The sequence below is a fragment of the Chiloscyllium plagiosum genome, unplaced genomic scaffold (assembly GCF_037043375.1).
Source record: "Chiloscyllium plagiosum isolate Xiang-an unplaced genomic scaffold, Cpla_swu_hap1 HiC_scaffold_2, whole genome shotgun sequence".
In the NCBI taxonomy this organism is placed as follows: Eukaryota; Metazoa; Chordata; class Chondrichthyes; order Orectolobiformes; family Hemiscylliidae; genus Chiloscyllium; species Chiloscyllium plagiosum.
The window spans coordinates 864721-883574 of record NW_028270140.1 but is presented as its reverse complement, the minus strand read 5'-3'; the positions used below and the strand labels follow the sequence as shown (position 1 = coordinate 883574).

Genomic DNA, 18854 nt, shown 5'->3' with positions numbered 1-18854 from the left:
GTTATCCTGACACTCTGACAGCTGGATCTGAAGGAACTAGACCAGTGTCAAGGACTTCCCACATGTAAATAAAAGGCGACGTGGTGTTGGGGTACTGGCCTCTGTGCAGCTGTTCCGGAGGTGACAAGAGTAATGCACATTCCTAAAGAAATTCGGTCAAGGTGGGGTAAGCATGGTTTACATCATGTCGTTATTTGGGAAACTTGCCTCATTCGACCCTGCTGACAAAGAATGTGCCCATTATGGGAAAAGAATATCTTATTTTTTGGGGCAAGTGACATTGTGGCAGATGAAAAGCAATAAGTAAATTTCCTGACAGCTCATGGACCTGCAGCTTTTTCAGTTAGTAGGAGCCTAACTTTGTCTGAGGAACCAGATACTAATGCTTTTCCAAGAGTTGATGGTCCCAAGTCTCCTCTAATTCAGAGAAACTATGACTATTAGTCAGAAATTAAAGACATATGGGGCGGCTCAGTGGTTAGTACTGTTAGCTCACAGTACCACAGACCCAGTTCAATTCCAGCCTCAGGCGACTCTCTGTGTGGATTTTGCGCATTCTCCCTGTGTCAGCATGGTTTCCTCCGGGTGCTCCGGTTTGCTCCCACAATCCAAAGATATTCAGGTGAGGTGAATTGGTCATACTAAATTGCCCATTTTGTACAGGGATGTGTAGGTTAGGTGCATTAGTCAGGAGTAAATGTGGGGTGGGGGAATGGATCGAGGTAACTCTTTGGAGGGGCAGTGTGGACTTGTTGGGCTGAAGGGCCTGTTGCCACACTGTAGGGATTCTGTTTTATGAACCAGGGGAATCCGTATCAGGATTTTCAACTCGATTAAGATTACTAGCAGAGGCATGTAATGGTGGTTACATGCTGAGAGACCATTTGGTATGTGGGATCAATGATGTAACCATAGTAAAGTGTCTATGGCTGAATCCCATCTGGACTTCAAACAGGCAAGCTAGCTTTGTCATTGGAAAATGTGCCAAGTGGAGCATATGAGTTGCAGTAACATAGCTTCACTCAGGACATACCCTGAACAAAGGGACTCAAGGTCAGCCCACAGGAAAACACCAAAACAGAGTCAAAACTCAGCCAAGTGGTTACAATTTCTTCAGGATCTGGTCCAGTGAGCCTTTGCAGTTGCTGTCGGTATGTGGACTTGACAGCAAGAGTCCCACTTAACTTAAATTGACTATGATCACTCCTAGGTCAGTTTCCAGGAGGGTACGCACCCTGGAACGTCCAACTACATTTGATTTAGAACACTTAGTTGCTTAGCAACATCCAAATAAGAGCCAATCAAAATAAACATGCGGTTAAATGGTCTCTTGGTTTTAATAGAGGTCAATGCGGCTGGTTCAATGATCACAGAACAAACTTTGTCTTTAACAAACTTCACTCCGGACTCCAGCCCTTATGTCTCACAAGACCTCAGCCAGGCTGAGAACCTATACTGGAGAACCTTTGCAGATTGAGGGTACAACTTTGGTTCTGGTCTCCTATGAGAAGCGGCTAGTTCAGTTCCCACTGATTGTAGTAAAAAGCTCAGAGCCAAGCTTGATGGAGCAACATTGGTTCAGAAAGATTGATCTTGATTGGCTCAACATTTTTCAATTAGAAAATAACTGCTCGAGTGAAGTCCTAACTAAGTATCCGGTAGGTGTTCAGGAAGGTCTAGGGACTATCAGAGGAGCCAGGACCACCTTGAACATTGACCAGGAAACAATTCCATGATTCTGCGAGGCCCACCCAGTGCCATTTACCTTACAGGCAAAAGTAGAGGCAGAAATCAGGAGGCTGGAGAGTGAAGGGATGATCAAACCATCCAGTGTGCAGACTGGGCAGCACCAGCATACTGATTAGTCGGTTCGCCTTTGTGGGAATTTTAAATAAAGGATAGACTGCATTTTGTAATTGGATAAATACCCAATCCCTCACATCGAGGACTCACACATAAAGCCGGCTGAGGGGCTGTTATTCACAAAGCTGGAAATGAGCCATGCGTACTTGTGGTTTGATGAACATTCCCAGAAATATGCTGCAATTAAGGGTTTGTATCAATATATGAGACTGACATTTGGGGTATCATTGGTCTGTGCCATTTTCCAGTGGACAATGGAGAACATTTCACATGGTCTACCCCAGGTTGCCATTTATCTAGATGATGTGCTAATAACAAGGAAGACCAATAAGGAGCTCTTGGAGAACTTGGACATAGTCCTGAAAAATTCTCCCAGACAGGCAAATGCCTCAGAAGCAAAAAAGTGTGTGTTCCATGGACCTACTTGGGCAAGAGAGAGTCAATAAGACCGGGTTACACCTATCGGGCAATGAAAAGTACCCGAGCTCCCACATCTCCCAGGCTCCCTTCTTGGGTGGTGGATTATTACTGAGAATTCATACATAACCTGGCTCCATCCTGGCATCTTTGTATCATCTCCTAAAGGGTCAGCCTCAGAAAGGGTCACGTGACCAAGCCATAGCCTTCAGGGAAGTGAAGAATCAGCTATCATCCTTTGAGGTGTTTATGCCCGAAACGTCAATTCTCCTGCTCCTCGGATGCTGCCTGACCGGCTGTGCTTTTGCAGTGCCACAGTCTCGACCCTGCATATAATTACAAGTTGTATCAGTGTCCAGGAGAATAAGTAATGAATGCAGATTCATTGAGCTGCCTCCCCATGGCAGATTCACCATTGGAGATACCACCACTGGAAGACTCCGGGATGGTTTTTAACTTTTCTGGACACACTTCCAGTCACAGCTGACAATCTCAGACTTTGGATGCAGAAAGATCCGGTCCTGGCAAAACTGAACCAGCTGGTGGTGATGAGGGAAACCAAAGGGCAGTCACAACCAGAACTGAAACCTTTTTGGACCCAAGAGACCAGACCACTGTCGAGGACAGCATATTATTATGAGGAGCAAGAGTGATTGTTCTGAACAAAAGTCGCCACCAGATACTGGCTGAACTCCACCCGGGTCATCCAGGGGTTTCCAAAGTGGAAGACATTGGTGAGAGGTTATGTCTGGTGGCCAGTTATTTGATGCTGATATTGGTGCATTGGTGGGATGTTGCCCAAAGTGCCAACGAGAACAAAACTTACTGCCAGCAGCTCCCCCACATTCATGGGAATGGCTGGGTAAACCCTGGACTCAGTTACACGTTGACTATGCAAGTCTTTTCATGGGCTCAGTGTTCTTGGCTATTGTGGACTCCCACTCAAAGTGACTAAACGTGCACAGAGTTCATCAAACTTGGGGCTGGTGATAGAAAAACTGCGCACATTGTTTGGAAATTATTGGTCACAGATAACCAGCAGGGAATTTGAGTATTTCCTAAAGTTGAATGGTATTCAAAATATAAAGACCGCTCCATACCATCCATCATCCAGTAGTCTGGCAGAAAGACCAGTGCAAACCTTGAACACAGGCTTAAAGAAATAGGCTGTAGCTTCATTCGATATCAAACTGTCCCAGTTCCTATTTGATTACTGGATCACCCCTCACACAACTACAGGGATAGCTCCAGCAGAGGTGTTACTGGGAAGAAGATTCCACAGCAGATTAAAGCTAATCTTCACAGACCTGGCGAGGGATGGTGAACTAGCATCAGGAACACTAATCCTGGACACAAGACTGCTAAGGGAGACAGACAGTTTACATCCAGGGGTGAAGTTTGATGTCAGAACCATGGGAATGGCTCTGCATGGGTATGGGGCATGGTTGATGCAAGGTCAGGTCCAGGGACGTATAAAGTTCAGGTCAGTGCGATGGTCCTGAACAAGCATGTGGACCGTATGAAAGCTGCAAACTCACAAACGGTACAGGAGCCATGTCCGGCTCCTCAACTGCCTTTCCAATTGTTCCCAAAACCATGGGTTCTCCCTCTCCATCAAGTGTTGAAGATACTTCAGAATCTGAGATGGATGCAGCAGATGTTGCCACCTTGACACCCTTGCTGCCTGGAGAAGAGAGTGATTTTCTCCTGAGGTGCTCTGGGTGTAAGAGGTGAGCTCCTGTGTATTATATACCACCCGTATCAGAGGCAGAGTTTGCAGAAACCTGACCTGGTGCTAAAACACTGCAGGAGGAGCTGCAAAAAAAAGAATCAGCCTACGTCCTCGGACTCAGAGGGGGAGGGATGTAATGATTGTAAGGGGGTCAGCCAGGTGGACCTCATAGAATATGAATTCGCTGATTGGGGTTGTTAACCTGGTCCAATCAGGGAGTTCTGGCTGAAAGATATCTGCAGGAGAACTAGGCATCCTGTTGGAGGGAAGAGCAAAATCTCTTCAGAGTGTGCACTCCCATGGAGTGAGACATGGCGGTCGATTAAGCCCTGCTGAGTTTCACCAGCACTCTGTTTCGATTATAGCTGACATATTTGCTGTGGTCACTCATTGCATGAGGTGCAAGCCCCCAGCCATTGAAATACATGAAAGGCAGTGGTTGCAAAACAAAATTTGGCAAAACAAAAGTTCTGTAAGGTAGAGAATTAGAAAGTAAGAAACGTAACCAAATTGCTTCTTTTTTTATTTCTACTATCTTGCTGTCTTAGTGGACCAAATCCAACCAAAGTTTACTCCACAGACCACAGATGATGATAGTTGTGTTAGAGTCCAGACCACATTGTTTGTGCTGTCAAGAGTGATTTCAAGCCCACTTGAAATGAGAAGCATTGTGGCTTTGTGGACAGTGTAAACTGGGCAATAGTAAATGAAACAAAACACGTTCCAGGCAACATAGATAAATGTAATATTATTGAAAGCTCACATCTGTTGCTCTGGTTGGACTGATTGTTGTTCTTGACCTTTTGCTATGTTATATAATTAAATGTGTACAGAGAAATTTATAATCAACAAGTAAAATTAAGGACAGTACATGGGGTCTCAATGCATGCCAACTTCAGGCTGTCTATCTGTTTTAATGATTTCAGTGGCCAGCCAATGCTCACTCCACTGTTGTTTGGCTGGAATTATGAGCAAGGGGCCAATAATGTGAGAGGCTTGCTTCACTTAAAGCAAACCTGTATTGCTTATAGCCAGCCTGCACCTCTTAAAGTGGAATCCTCCTGGCAGGATAAAGGAAATGATTCTGATGTAGGAAACGTTAGAAAATGACACCTGGAAGAAATCAAGCACCAAAAGGTTTAAACATAACATTGGAGCTTTTGATGGAGGAACCATCAGCAGAAGAGTGATTTCCTTTATCCACAGGACTCCCTCCAGATGGTTAGAAGACAGTGGGTACAGAAAACCACAATGGACAACACCAGAGGTCAGACTCCAAGGACCTGAGTGCAGTGCTAGAAGAAGTTTCAGAACCTCATATGGACAGTAAAAATTGGCAAATGTAGCTTAACATGTCATCATCCTACCAACTGTATCACAAACCTCAGCCACTAATCAATTCATAGATTCATATCACAGCCAATCATCTAGCAATCAGGTCTCATACCTGCCATTCATATACCTCACTACACCTTCACATACTTAACACAAATGCAGGACTGTCTCACCATCCTAGAGTTTCCACGTACGTTGCCAGCTATACAACCATGACAGCCACATTCCTCACACAGATTGTGTGTCACAGTTTGGCTGTTCATGGGTGTGTATGTCACACACAAGAGTCATCTGCCGTGTGATCCACAGACAGTCCTTATTTCACAGTAATCCTTTCCTGTTTGCCATGGACTTTACTAAATGAAGGCATCGTGATAGTTGGCAAGATATCTGCAACTGATGTGCATGATTTCCTGTGGATGACATACATTTCAATCAGTGGTATCACAAAAAATGTGGTAATCATAAGACCACAAGAAGTGGGAACAGGAGGAGACCATTCAGCCCCTCAAACCTGCTCCACCATTCAATAGTATCATGGCTGATCCAAAATTTCTCACGTCCACTTTCCTGCCTTTTCCCTGTAAGGTTTGTTTCCCCAACTGATCAAGAGTATATCTGTCTCAGCCTTAAATATACACAAGGATTCTGCCCCCACAGCTTCCTGCGGCAAGGTGTTCTAAAGACTCTCAACCGTCTGAAGGAGGAAATTTCTCCCCATCTCAGTTTTAAATCTGAGACTATGTCCTTTGGTTCTGCACTCTCCCATGAAGCATCCTCAGCATTTAACCTGTCAAGCCCCTTAAGAATCTTACGTTTCAATGAGATCACATCATTCTTCTAAACTTCGGTGAGTAGAGTCCCAATCTGTTTAGCTTTTGCTCATAAGACAATCCTCCCGTACCGGGCACCATCCTGTGAACCTTCTGTGAACTGCCTCCAGTGGAATGACATCATTCGTCCAATAAGGGAAACAAAGCTGCTCACAGTACTCTAGATATGGTCTCACCAGCACATTTGCAGTAAGACGTCCTTACTTTTATATTCCAACCCCCTTGAAATAAGAGCCAACATTCCATTAGTCTTTCTGATTACCTGCTGTCCTGTGTACTAGCTTTGTAAATCATGTTTACTCAACATATTGGACTTCAGCAAGAATGAAGGAAATATAATTAGTTCTCATTGAGCAAAGAACCACTAGTCTCCCTTGTACAGTAGTGAATGGCAAACTGCAAGATTCAGGCAAAATGTATAGATTAGATTACAGTGTGGAAACAGGCCCTTCGGCCCAACAAGTCCACACCGACCCGCCGAAGCGCAACCCACCCATACCCCTACATTTACCCCTTACCTAACACTACGGGCAATTTAGCATGGCCAATTCACCTTACCTGCACATCTTTGGACTGTGGGAGGAAACTGGAGCACCCGGAGGAAACCCACGCAGACACGGGGAGAACGTGCAAACTCCACACAGGCAGTCGCCTGAGGCGGGAATTGAACCCGGGTCTCTGGCGCTGTGAGGCAGCAGTGCTAACCACACTAGCTTTCGGAGCGACGCTCCTTCATCAGGTGATTGTGAAAGGCTCGATCGTAACACAGAATTTATAGCAAAAATTTGCAATGTGATGTAACTGAAATTATACATTGAAAAATTGATTGTTTGTTAAGCCTTTCATCTGTTAGAATACAGTGATAGTTTCACTTCTTTCATGTGTAAATCACAAAACCCTTTTTTTTAAAGTTGCATTCTCGGGTTAGCTGTTAACAATGGTGATAGCTAGACAATATGTTGAAGGTGTTAGCCCCCTGTGTTCTCTGTCTATTACCTGATGTTTAGATTGATTCCGCCCACAATTATAGAGACACAGTGATTTGGGGATGGGAAAAAGAAATGTTCTGTTGTGTGTAAGAGCATTTCTGGATTTAATAGAAAAAGAAAAATAAAGACACACAACCATTGATAGTGTGATGCTTATCCTGCTCTGAGTTTTATGGTTGTAACTGCAGCAGCTGGCAGAGTTCATGGAGGATGTCTTTAGTGAATAATAAACATGATTCGGAGATGCCGGTGTTGGACTGGGGTGTACAAAGTTAAAAATCACACAACACCAGGTTATAGTCCAACAGGTGGGTGGCACGGTGGCACAGTGGTTATGGGCGGCACGGTGGCACAGTGGTTAGCACTGCTGCCTCACAGCGCCAGAGACCCGGGTTCAATTCCCGCCTCAGGCGACTGTCTGTGTGGAGTTTGCACATTCTCCCCGTGTCTGCATGGGTTTGCTCCGGGTGCTCCAGTTTCCTCCCACAGTCCAAAAATGTGCAGGTAAGGTGAATTGCTCATGCTAAATTGCCCATAGTGTTAGGTAAGGGGTAAATGTAGGGGAATGGGTCTGGGTGGGTGCGCTTCGGCGGGTCGGTGTGGACTTGTTGGGCCGAAGGGCCTGGTTCCACATTGTAAGTAATCTAATCTAAAAAGGTTTAATTGGAAGCACACTAGCTTTTGGAGCGATGCTCCTTCATCAGGTGATAGTGGAGGGCTCGATCGTAACACAGAATTTATAGCAAAAATTTGCAGTGCGATGTAACTGAAATTATATATTGAAGAATTGATTGTCTGTTAAGCCTTTCATCTGTTAGAATACAGTGATAGTTTCACTTCTTACATGTGTAAATCACAAAACCCTTTTTTTTAAAGTTGCATTCTCGGGTTAGCAGTTAACAATGGTGTTAGCTAGACAATATGTTGAAGGTGTTAGCCCCCTGTGTTCTCTGTCTATGACCTGATGTTTAGATTGATTCCAATCTAAAAAGTGAAATAACAAAGTTTTACATAAATTCATGCAGTGTTTGAGCTCAGAGTTCGACATGAATCTATATGGTTTTTGAGCAAAGTGCAATGTAACTCTGAAAGTACCAAAAAAATTCACCACACAAAATATATGTGTGCATGTGGGTCTTTGTCTGTCTGTGTGTGTCTCTGTCTGGGGTGGGGGTTGTGAGTGTGAGAAAGTGTGTGTGTGTGTAGTGAGTGCAGAGTGTCTTAAGTCTGTGAGGGGGTGCATGTGTGGGAGTCTGTGTGTCTATAAGGGTGTGTGTGGGTGTCTGTGTGCACGTCTGTGTGTATCTGTGTCCGTGTGTATGTGAGAGTGTGTGTGTGTAGGAATATCTGTGTGTGTGTGTGTGTAATGCAATGGTGATCACCTGTATTGTGACATGAACCCAAGGTCCCGGTTGAGGCCCTCCCTATGGGTACCGAACTTAGCTATCAGCCTCTGCTCAGCCACTTTCCTCTGCTGCCTGTCCCGAAGTCCACCTTGGAGGATGGTCACCCAAAGGTCCAAGGCTGAATGTCCTAGACCACTGAAGTGTTCCCCAACTGGGAGGGAACCCTCCTGCCTGTTGATTGTTGTGCGGTGCCCATTCATCCGTTGTCGTAGCCTTTGCTCAGTTTCCCCAATGTACCATGCCTCTGGGCATCCCTGCCTGCAATGTATAAGATAGACAACGTTGGCTAAGTCATATGAGTACCTGCCATGTACAAGGTGGGAGGTGTCCCCACGCGTAATGGTGGTATCTATGTTCACAATCTGACACGTTTTGCAGCATCCACCGTGACAGGGTTGTATGGAGTTGTCCTGAGAGCCGGGCAGTTTGCTACGAACAATGATCTGTTTGAGGTTTGGCAGTTGTTTAAAGGCATGTAGTGGAGGTGTGGGGAAGGTCTTGGTGAGGTGCTCATCTCCATTGATAATGTGTTGCAGGTCACGAAGAACATGACGTAATTTTTCAGCCCTGGGAAGTACTGAACATCGAAGGGTACCCTGTCAATTGCAGCCCGTGTCTGTCTCCTGAGGAGGTCATTACGGTTCCTTGCTGTGGCACGTCGGAACTGGCGGTCGATGAGTTGAGCATTGTACCCCGTTCTTGTGAGGGCATCCTTGAGTACTTCCAGGTGTCCGTCACGTTCCTCCTCATCTGAGCAAATCCGGTGTATGCATCGAGCTTGTCCATAGGGAATGGCTGTTTTAATATGTTTTGGGTGGAAGCTGGAGAAGTGTAGCATTGTGAGGTTGCCTGTGGGTTTGCGGTAGAATGTGGTGCTGAGGTGTCCGTCCTTGATGGAGATGCATGTGTCCAAGAATGAGACAGACAGTCGAGAGTAGTCCATGGTGAGTTTGATGGTGGGATGAAACTTGTTGATGTCACTGTGTAGTTTGATCAGTGACTCCTCGCCATGGGTTCAGAGGAAGAAAATGTCATCAATGTACCTGGTGTACAATGATGGTTGGAGATCCTGCAGAGAGAAGAAATCTTGTTCGAACCTGTGCATAAAAATGTTGGCATATTGGGGTGCAAATTTGGTCCCTATGGCTGTTCCGTGTGTCTGGATGAAGAATTGGTTGTCAAAGGTGAAGACGTTATGATCGAGGATACAGCGGATGAGTTGTAGGATGGTGTTTGGAGACTGGCAGTTGTTGGTGTTGAGTACCGAGGGTGTTGCCGTGATGCCATCATTGTGGGGGTTGCTGGTGTAGAGTGCGGAAACATCCATTGTGACGAATGTTCCTGGTTCGACTGGTCCGTGGGTGCTGAGTTTCTGTAAGAAATCCGTAGTGTCACGACAGAAGCTGGGGACCCCCTGTACAATAGGTTTCAAGATGCATTCCACATAGCCAGAGAGATTCTCACATAGGATCCCATTTCCTGACACGATGGGACGTCCCGGTGTGTTGGCTTTGTGTACCTTTGGAAGGCAGTAGAAGTCGCCTACACGAGAAGTACGTGGGATGAGAGCACGTAGGGAGCTCTGAAGGACTGGAACCAAAGTTCTGATCAGTGTGTTCAATTCTCGGATATGTTCTTTGGTTGGATCAGCTGGTTGTTGCCTGTAGTGTTCCTGTTTGTTCAGTTGTCGGTACACTTCCTTGCAGTAATCTGTTCTATTCTGAATGACAACGTCTCCTCCTTTATCTGCTGGTTTAATGACAATGTTGTGATTGGTTATGAGAGCCTGGATGGCACTGCGTTGGGAACGGGTGATGTTTTGCTCTACCTTATGGGTGTGGCTGATGAATCTGGCATTTATATATTTACTGACGGTTTGAGCAAACATGTCAAGCCCAGGGCAGCGGCCCTCTGGTGGGGTCCATGTTGACACCTTCTTTGGTCGCTCCTCTACAGATCCCTGTGATGACTGTTCCAGTTCATCAGTGGGCTCAGTGGGATCACTGCCAGCACCTTGAAAGAATTCCTGGAGTCTCATTCATCTGATGAACTCCTCTGTGTCTGCTGCCAGAACCAACGGGTCCATTTTGGTGGTGGGGCAGGAGTTGAGACCCCTACTCAGGACTTCAGTCTCTTCCGGTCGAAGGGTGTGGTCCGATAAGTTGACAATAGACTTCCCCGCAGTGATAATGTTGTCTACTGTGGTTCCAGGGCAGGCTTTGCTATTACTGGTGAGAATGCCAAGCTTCTCCAGTTTTTTGTTCTTGGCGTGCATGTACGTGGTGTAGTTTTCTTGCCTTGTCTGTTTGGCGATGTCACGTAATTGTGCTAATGTATCCTGTGTGCAGGCTGTGAGTGTGGACTCCATCTGAATTTCAAGGTTGTGGCGCCTGCTGTAGAGTTGGTGCATGAGATGATTGAGGAGTTTACGAGAGGGGCGGTGGCAAAGTCTCTCTGCGTAGTCTGTGTTGTAGGTCGACCTAAGTGGGTTCGTGATCCGTAATCCTTTCGGGATCTTTCCTGCTTGCCTGCATTCCTGTAGAAACTTGATGTCTGTGTCGATATGTGCAATCTTCTTGGAGATCCTCTCCACTTTAAGCCGGCAGTTAGTGGTGTCGATAGTAGTCATGATTTGGAGATGCCGGTGTTGGACTGGGGTGTACAAAGTTAAAAATCACACAACACCAGGTTATAGTCAAACAGGTTTAATTGGAAGCACACCAGCTTTCGGAGCGACGCTCCTTCATCAGGTGATTGTGGAGGGCTTGGTCGTAACACAGAATTTATAGCAAAAATTTGCAGTGCGATGTAACTGAAATTATACATTGAAGAATTGATTGTCTGTTAATAAAGGTTGACACATTGCTGTTCACTGGCATTCAGATAAGAAACTTGTTCTCCAAGCATCCGAGGTTGACATTGCCACCCACTGACTGTTCTTCACTTCCTGCTCTCTCTCTCTCTCTCTCTTATTGCAGCTTGCCCTGCTCCATGTCTCCTCTGTTTATTTTCCATGACATGGTTTATTCCAAGGGAAATGTGGCTCATGCACAATGTTTAGGGAGTCTCTTGTTTTTGCAAAAGCCATGAAGTCAGCCAGAGGTCCTTCAGTACCTGCATCGCACCTCCATTTACCTTTGCAATTTGAAGCAAATATAAGAAGCACGAAACATTTATAAAGTTTAGCAACAGCTGAAAAAAATCAACCAGCAATATACTTTTAAGACATTAATGATTCCTTTAAATCATGCCAGTGGCAGAGTGACTCATTCCCAGGGTGGGTCAGCAATTATTGCTCATCTCCAGTTGCCCTTGAGAAGGTGGTGATGAGATGGTAAACTTGCTAAATGCATGTTCTGGTCTCTGAGGTTAACAGAAGATGTTAATAAAAGTGTTTAGCTCCAAAAAGGCAACATTGGTGTCAAATCAGCTTTCCATGTTATACACCACCTGCTATATGTTTTTTCCAGCAGTGATTCACCGCATGCACATGAGTACAGCCACAAATATGGTGCCTGAAAATTGTGTCTTACCAACTCAGTGCTAAATTCTAACAAAAAAAATTCAATATCTTGACAGCAAGAAATAAGAACTGTGAATAGAAAGTGCACATCTTAAACAATTTCCATATTGTATATAAAGGATTATTTTTTGCTCCTTGGCATTTCTTCAAGGGAAATTGGCAGTTGACAGAATATAATAATTGTAACGATACATTTTGGATTTTTGCATAATCACTCATGGTGCGTTAAAATGACTGATATTTTATAAAATACAACTGCTACAATCAATTGAAGGAGCCATAGGAAGGCACAAATACTTGAGAGTGGCAGGCAGAAACTGCAGGGAGGCCTTTGTTTAATGAACTTGGTGAAATGAAAAGTTGTACTAGAACATTATAATACACATGGATATGGAATCAGATTCAGGAAGAACCTTGTGGAAGCAGAAACACCAGAAAACGAAAGACATGGCAAAACACGGCAGAAATAGATGTTAGCGTGGGCCAGTTAAACACAAACATTTTTCCATTCCTGATAAAGCTGAGAAGCATTAATGGTGGCAAACAGGACGAGAACCAATGTTTCTAAAAGGAGAATGCAAAAGGTCAACAGAGAGCCATATGAGCTGGGACATTGATGATGTTTCCTTTGCACCATATAACCTCGTGGTCTGAGCTTTTCCAGAATTCAGCGCACCTCAAATATTTCATAGCCATGGGACAGAGGTGTGAAATTAGTGATTGAGACCAGACGTAGCCATTTGGAATGCATCCAGCCATTAGCTAGGCAGAAAGATTGAAAAATGTGTAGTAGTATGGGTTAAATCATGAGTATCAGTGGAGCTAGAGCATACATGAAGTTGTGAACAGAGGATCACAAGCACCTATTATTGTGTGGGAAACTGAATGGTAGAACAGATGTGCTGTCTAGTGACTGGATTCCTAGAACTGCATTGTGACAGTCAATTGTTTGCTATCAGCTTTTTAGGCATGCGCAAATTTAACATGTGGAACTCATTGCTGCAGAAGGCTATGGATGCCAAGTCATTGAGTATATTTAAGACAGAGAAGCTTAGGTTCTTGAATAGTAATGGGATCAAGGGTTACGGGGAAAAGGCAGGGGAATGGAGTTGAGAAACATATCAATCTTGATCAAGTGGTAGAGCAGACACGATGGGCCAAATGGCCTAATTCTGCTGCTATACTTTATGTTATTATGATCTTGTGTTTACATATAGATTTCCACTATAAACATTTACATAGGCACTTTCCATTGTTATCATTGACATGAAAAGTTTTATGAAGACAGGAACTGCAGAACACAAGTAACATTTAGAATAATATTTAATTTGAAACAGTACATAATTTGATAGATTTGTCTTCTCAATGACACTGATTGTGATTTTGATGTAAACATGTGGCTAACTGTTGACCCTTTTATTCCAGTTGGCAATTGTAAAATTAATAAATATGTCATTCTAGTTGAGGATTATTTAACCTAATTCTGAGAATGGTAAGAATACAGTTCACATTCTCATATGGTGATCTGGAGAGAGTTGTTCAAACAGGCATCACACTACTTTCTGTAAAATTAGTAAACACAACTGAAAATTACACGGAAATCCAGCTTGGTGTGAACATAAGTTAAAATATTGAAATTTTGCCAAAATATGGCAAACTGGTTTTGCCGTGTTGAGTTTGGGGCAGTTGACGCAAGCTGTATCATAATGTCAGTAATGAAGTTTCCAAGACGCACATATTAAGAATTTCATGCCCTGTCCTTTCATTGCTTTATCACGGTTGACAAGGTATAATTCTCTGTGTTCAAAACAAAATAATTATGTTGTAATCTAAATGAAGATGGCTGCATTCCTTTGGAAAGCTCTGTGAAATTGTATTCTCCTTTACATCATTGACTCTCGAATACATTACACTGGTAGAGAATGACCTATCAGAATACAACTGTTACCTTGAACAATTCACCAACACACAGTACTTTCCTTTAGAATAATAAAAGCCCTTTTCTCTTGGCTCTCATTCAGCCAGTCAGGCTTGGAAAGTCATTAACCACAGACTGTATTTGATGTGACAGAATATAGCCAAAGTGTTAGTCTTACAATGTCTATTACAAGGATAAATGTTCTTCTGTGGAACAGGTCTTATATCATAATACTTGAATAAAATATTTGAGAAGATTAGAATGTATAACATTAGAATTTTTTCTTCCTGCTGAAGTAGTTGGACTTCAAAAGAAATGTTAGATGCCAGAATATCTTTACGCTATCCAAAAGTTAGGATGCTCATTGCTTTGATATATTTTGAAGAAAAGAAGAACATATTGACTCAGATTTTGCTGTGGGAGAAAGTGAGGACTGCAGATGCTGGAGATCAGAGCTGAAAAATGTGTTGCTGGAAAAGCGCAGCAGGTCAGGCAGCATCCAAGGAGCAGGAGAATCGACGTTTCAGGCATAAATTCCTGAAGAAGGGCTTATGCCCGAAACATCGATTCTCCTGCTCCTTGGATGCTGCCTGACCTGCTGCGCTTTTCCAGCAACACATTTTTCAGATTTTGCAGTGGGTGGCAATGTTGCTGTGTTCCCCATTATTCAGCTGCATATATAATTTTTTTGTGGGTAGGTTTGCCGTTTAATCCTATGTAGCATCCTGTACGATGTACCAATGGAGAGGGTAGGCAGGGAAAGCAACCATGAATCTCTTTAATCAATTACATTGAAGACTCCTCACTTAACCACAGAGGCCAGCATTTTACTAGCCAAGTGGGGTGTGTGAAGTTAAAAGTCTAAATATGATACTGGGTTGTAAACATTTCATGATCATTCCAGCTCTGAGTTTAAGCTGACTGGATGTGCAGATGAACAGGGCTCATGGAGTTGGCAGGTAAGTAATTTCAATATTTAAATCACTATTTAACTCAGGATTTAAAGCAGCATTCTGGCTTGAACAGCTGTGAATGGATTTTCCAAGAAATTCCAGGGTGAACAAGGTGAGAGTAGAGTAGAGAGTACATCTATTGTGAAACTGAATAACCACGGGATTGCAGACTGGTTTTCATAGCAATTCTCCTGCGAGGTTATCTCCATTTCCTTGAAAGTCTGGTCACCTACCTTGATCCACACTTACCTTGTGTCAGTCTTTAATGAGAATTGAAAGCAGCTTATGCAGCTCTACCTTGGAGCCGTGAAGAATACAAGCAGATACTCCAGCTGCTGTCTCCTCAAAATCATGCCACTGCAGTTACAGAGAGATCAACATAAGAGATCCACCTTAAAGAATGGGAGACTTCCAACATGGGATCTCATAGTCCAGGATCCACTCCCTCAATGTGTGAGCATCAATATCTCATGACTTAAGCTTTCATGGCAAATTGTTACTGAAATCTTCAGGTTCCAGAACTTAGACTCCCATCGAGTATCAAATGGGTGTCCACTGCCAGAGGCCATCAAGGTGAAAACATCCTTACATATTCTATCCTGTTCCAACTTCACTTCCTCTCCCTGGAGTTCTGTGCTAACTCAATCAGGAAGAGAATGCAGAAAGTTGTGAGTATGAGAAATGAATTCTCTGAAGTAGAAGGAAGAACAACCATTATGAAGGATGACTATCCAGACACGAGTCTGGGATGGTGCAAACCTGCATGTAATTGTTAGCTGTTGAGAATGTCTGGAAAAAGAGGAATGAGTTTAAACTGCAGAGTGAGTTGGTTTGAGGATCGCGTTGAATTAAAACAGAAGACATTCGGCTTCAATCCAACTTGGATAATCACCACATCATCTGTCTACTCTCTGTCATCATTAAGATGGGTCATCAACCATAGAGAGGGTCATCAACAGTGCTATCAACCTGCTCAGTAATAACCTGCTCAGTGACACTCAGTTTGGGTTCCCCCAGACCACTCAGCTCCAGACCTTATTACAGCCTTGGTTCAAACATGGACAAAAGAGATGAAGTCCAGCCATGAAGGCTGCTTTCAACCAAGTGTGGCATCAAGGAGCCTTACCAAAACTGAAGCCAGTAGGAATCAGAGGAAAACTCTCTACTATTTATAGTCATCATGCCGATTACTCTCAGTAACAGCAGTGTGTGCCATCTACAAGATTCATTGCAGGAACTCACAAACATTCCTTAGCTCCCTCCAAACCCATGATCACTGCTATGAAGAAGGACAAAGGCAGCAGATGGCTGGGAACATCACCACCTGTAACTGACACCATATCCACAAACAATCAAGCAGCTACTTTGTCCTGGATGGTGTCAAGCTTCTCGAGTGCTGTTGGAGCTGTACCCAACCAGACAAGAGGGGAGTATCCCATCACACTCCTGACTTGTGCCTTGTCAATAGTGGATAGGCTTTGGGGAATGAGGGGGTGAGGAACTCACTGCAATATTCTTAGTCACTGATCTGCTCTTGTAGCCACTGTATTTATATGATAAGTCCAGTTCAGTTTCTGGTCAATGGTAATCCCCAGGATGTTGGTAACAGGAGATTCAGTGATGGTAACACCATTGACATATGTCACTTTTCATTCAGTTTTGCTCAGTCAGAATTCTGAAACTCCTCCCTAATCATTGTGGGTCCACCTACAACAAATGTGTTGCATAGTTCTAGAAGGTAGCTCCTCACTCCGTTCTCAAGGATAATTCGAGGCAGACAGCAAATGTTGGGCCAGCCAGCAACACCCTCTTCTCTGAGTGAATTTTTAAAAATTACTTTGAAGATGCATTTCAAATTGAAAATAAAAGCACAAATCAGCCTGGCAGTATCTGCAGTGAATGGTTCGAGTCTGATTTTATTAGTTCTGAAACACACAGCCTTATCTTTTTCTGCTCTGTTTTGCGGATAACTGCAGGGTAAGTATCATCAACCCACATCCTTAGGTAAGATACTGTTATAGCACAGGTTTTTGCCACTCTTAGAACTCATGTTTAACTGTAGATCTGGGTATTCTGGAAGTTATTGTCCATTTGAACAAACAGTGAGTACTGTTACTCTTGTTACTGTTAATGATAAATCAACTGGTGTTTCTTTTGTACTTATGCATTAGAAATATTACATGCTTTTCCATTTGTGTTACAATTTAAATTGGTCCCAGTTTTAATTTTCTTAATACAGGCTTTGGGCAGGATTTAACTCTTGAAGCTGCTGGCAGTAGTGAATGCTAGGTTCTGATATGGCACATTCTGCAGAAATACCATAAACCTGCCAATTCGTCCATTCATTGCGTTGCACTTGTCATAGTCTTGATGTTAAAACAATTATGCTAACAGTGGGGTAATCGTTTATTATTACATTCATCTATATGAATCATGTCTTTTTTAAACTAGAGTACTTATAGATTCTTTTTCTTGATTTAAACACCTGGTTCTGGATTAAACTGGTATATTTTAGAAAGAAGTGAAATGATTAAAAGGTTTGAATTTTAGTAATGGATCATTATCAATAAACATTGGTAGTTTATCTTGATGGGGAGGAAGTACAAGCCAGCTGTTTGGGATTTTGTTTTGGTGTTGTCTCCAATATAGGATCTTTGAGTCTATGACTCTATATGGGGCAAATGCTGGCAAATGGGACTAAATTAATTTAGGATATCTGGTTGGCATGGACGAGTTAGACCGAAGAGCCTGTTTGTGTGCAATAGATCTCTATAACTTTATAGAATCCATAATCTGATCTTACAAAAGCAGCAGGTAATTGGTAAACTGATTTGTTTCTTAATATTAATGCATAAATTAATGCACTGTTGCACACTCTATAGAAAACATGACTTCAATTGCAGCATTGTCTGCACCAGTAGAGGTGAAACAAAAATGAGAAACAGATGTGGAGCCAAGAAGGTGACACACAGGGTAAAGTCTGATGCCCTCCCATGTTCAGACGCATTATTTGTGAATTTCCTTTTGTTATAAAGGTGGAAACATTCAGTTCCATTCACAAAATGAAGCAATCCATGATCCAAATTCTGGACAACATCCAGGCTTGAATAAAAATGGCAAATAAATCCACACTACCAATGGGTAATAATTATCTCCAACATGACATCCCCTTGATATGGAAAGGTATTGCTGTTCTCAAATCCCCAAATGTCAAGAACTTAGAATTCACTGTTGACCAGAAATGTATTTGGCTCAGACATAGACACGTTATAATTACTGGATTACAGTTGTCTGGGTATCCTGCGACAATTGATTCAACTGCTAATTCTCCAGATTCTCCTAAACTCTCAACATTGGTGGGCGGCACGGTGGCACAGTGGTTAGCACTGCTGCCTCACAGCGCCAGAGACCCGGGTTCATTTCCCGACTCAGGCGACTGACTGTGTGGAGTTTGCACATTCTCCCCGTGTCTGTGTGGGTTTCCTCCGGGTGCTCCGGTTTCCTCCCACAGTCCAAAGATGTGCGGGTCAGGTGAATTGGCCATGCTAAATTGCCCGTAGTGTTAGGTAAGGGGTAAATGTAGGGGTATGGGTGGGTTACGCTTCGGCGGGTCGGTGTGGACTTGTTGGGCCGAAGGGCCTGTTTCCACACTGTAAGTAATCTAATCTAATCTAATCTAATCTAATTCATCATGGTATAGCTTCATTAACATTGAAGTAATACAATGTCATCTACCTCCAAGCAGCTAATTGATATCCCATCCAAGAGTTGAAAATGTCCACCCTGTCATTGCATACAACATGTACTATAAACAGAACACACTATAAGTAGTCACCAAGGCTTATTTGTCAACAGCGTCTAAATCTCAAACCTCCATTACCTGGA

At 43.4% G+C, this 18854-nt stretch overlaps 1 protein-coding gene and 1 pseudogene across 3 annotated transcripts in view; one reads left to right on the top strand and one right to left on the bottom strand.

Annotated features, from left to right (window-relative positions):
• Positions 1 to 18854, top strand: part of LOC122563838 (A disintegrin and metalloproteinase with thrombospondin motifs 19-like) — a 567067-nt gene that overhangs the window by 327994 nt on the left and 220219 nt on the right. The window lies entirely within an intron of this gene.
• LOC148151810 (uncharacterized) lies at positions 5112 to 11204 on the bottom strand (annotated as a pseudogene).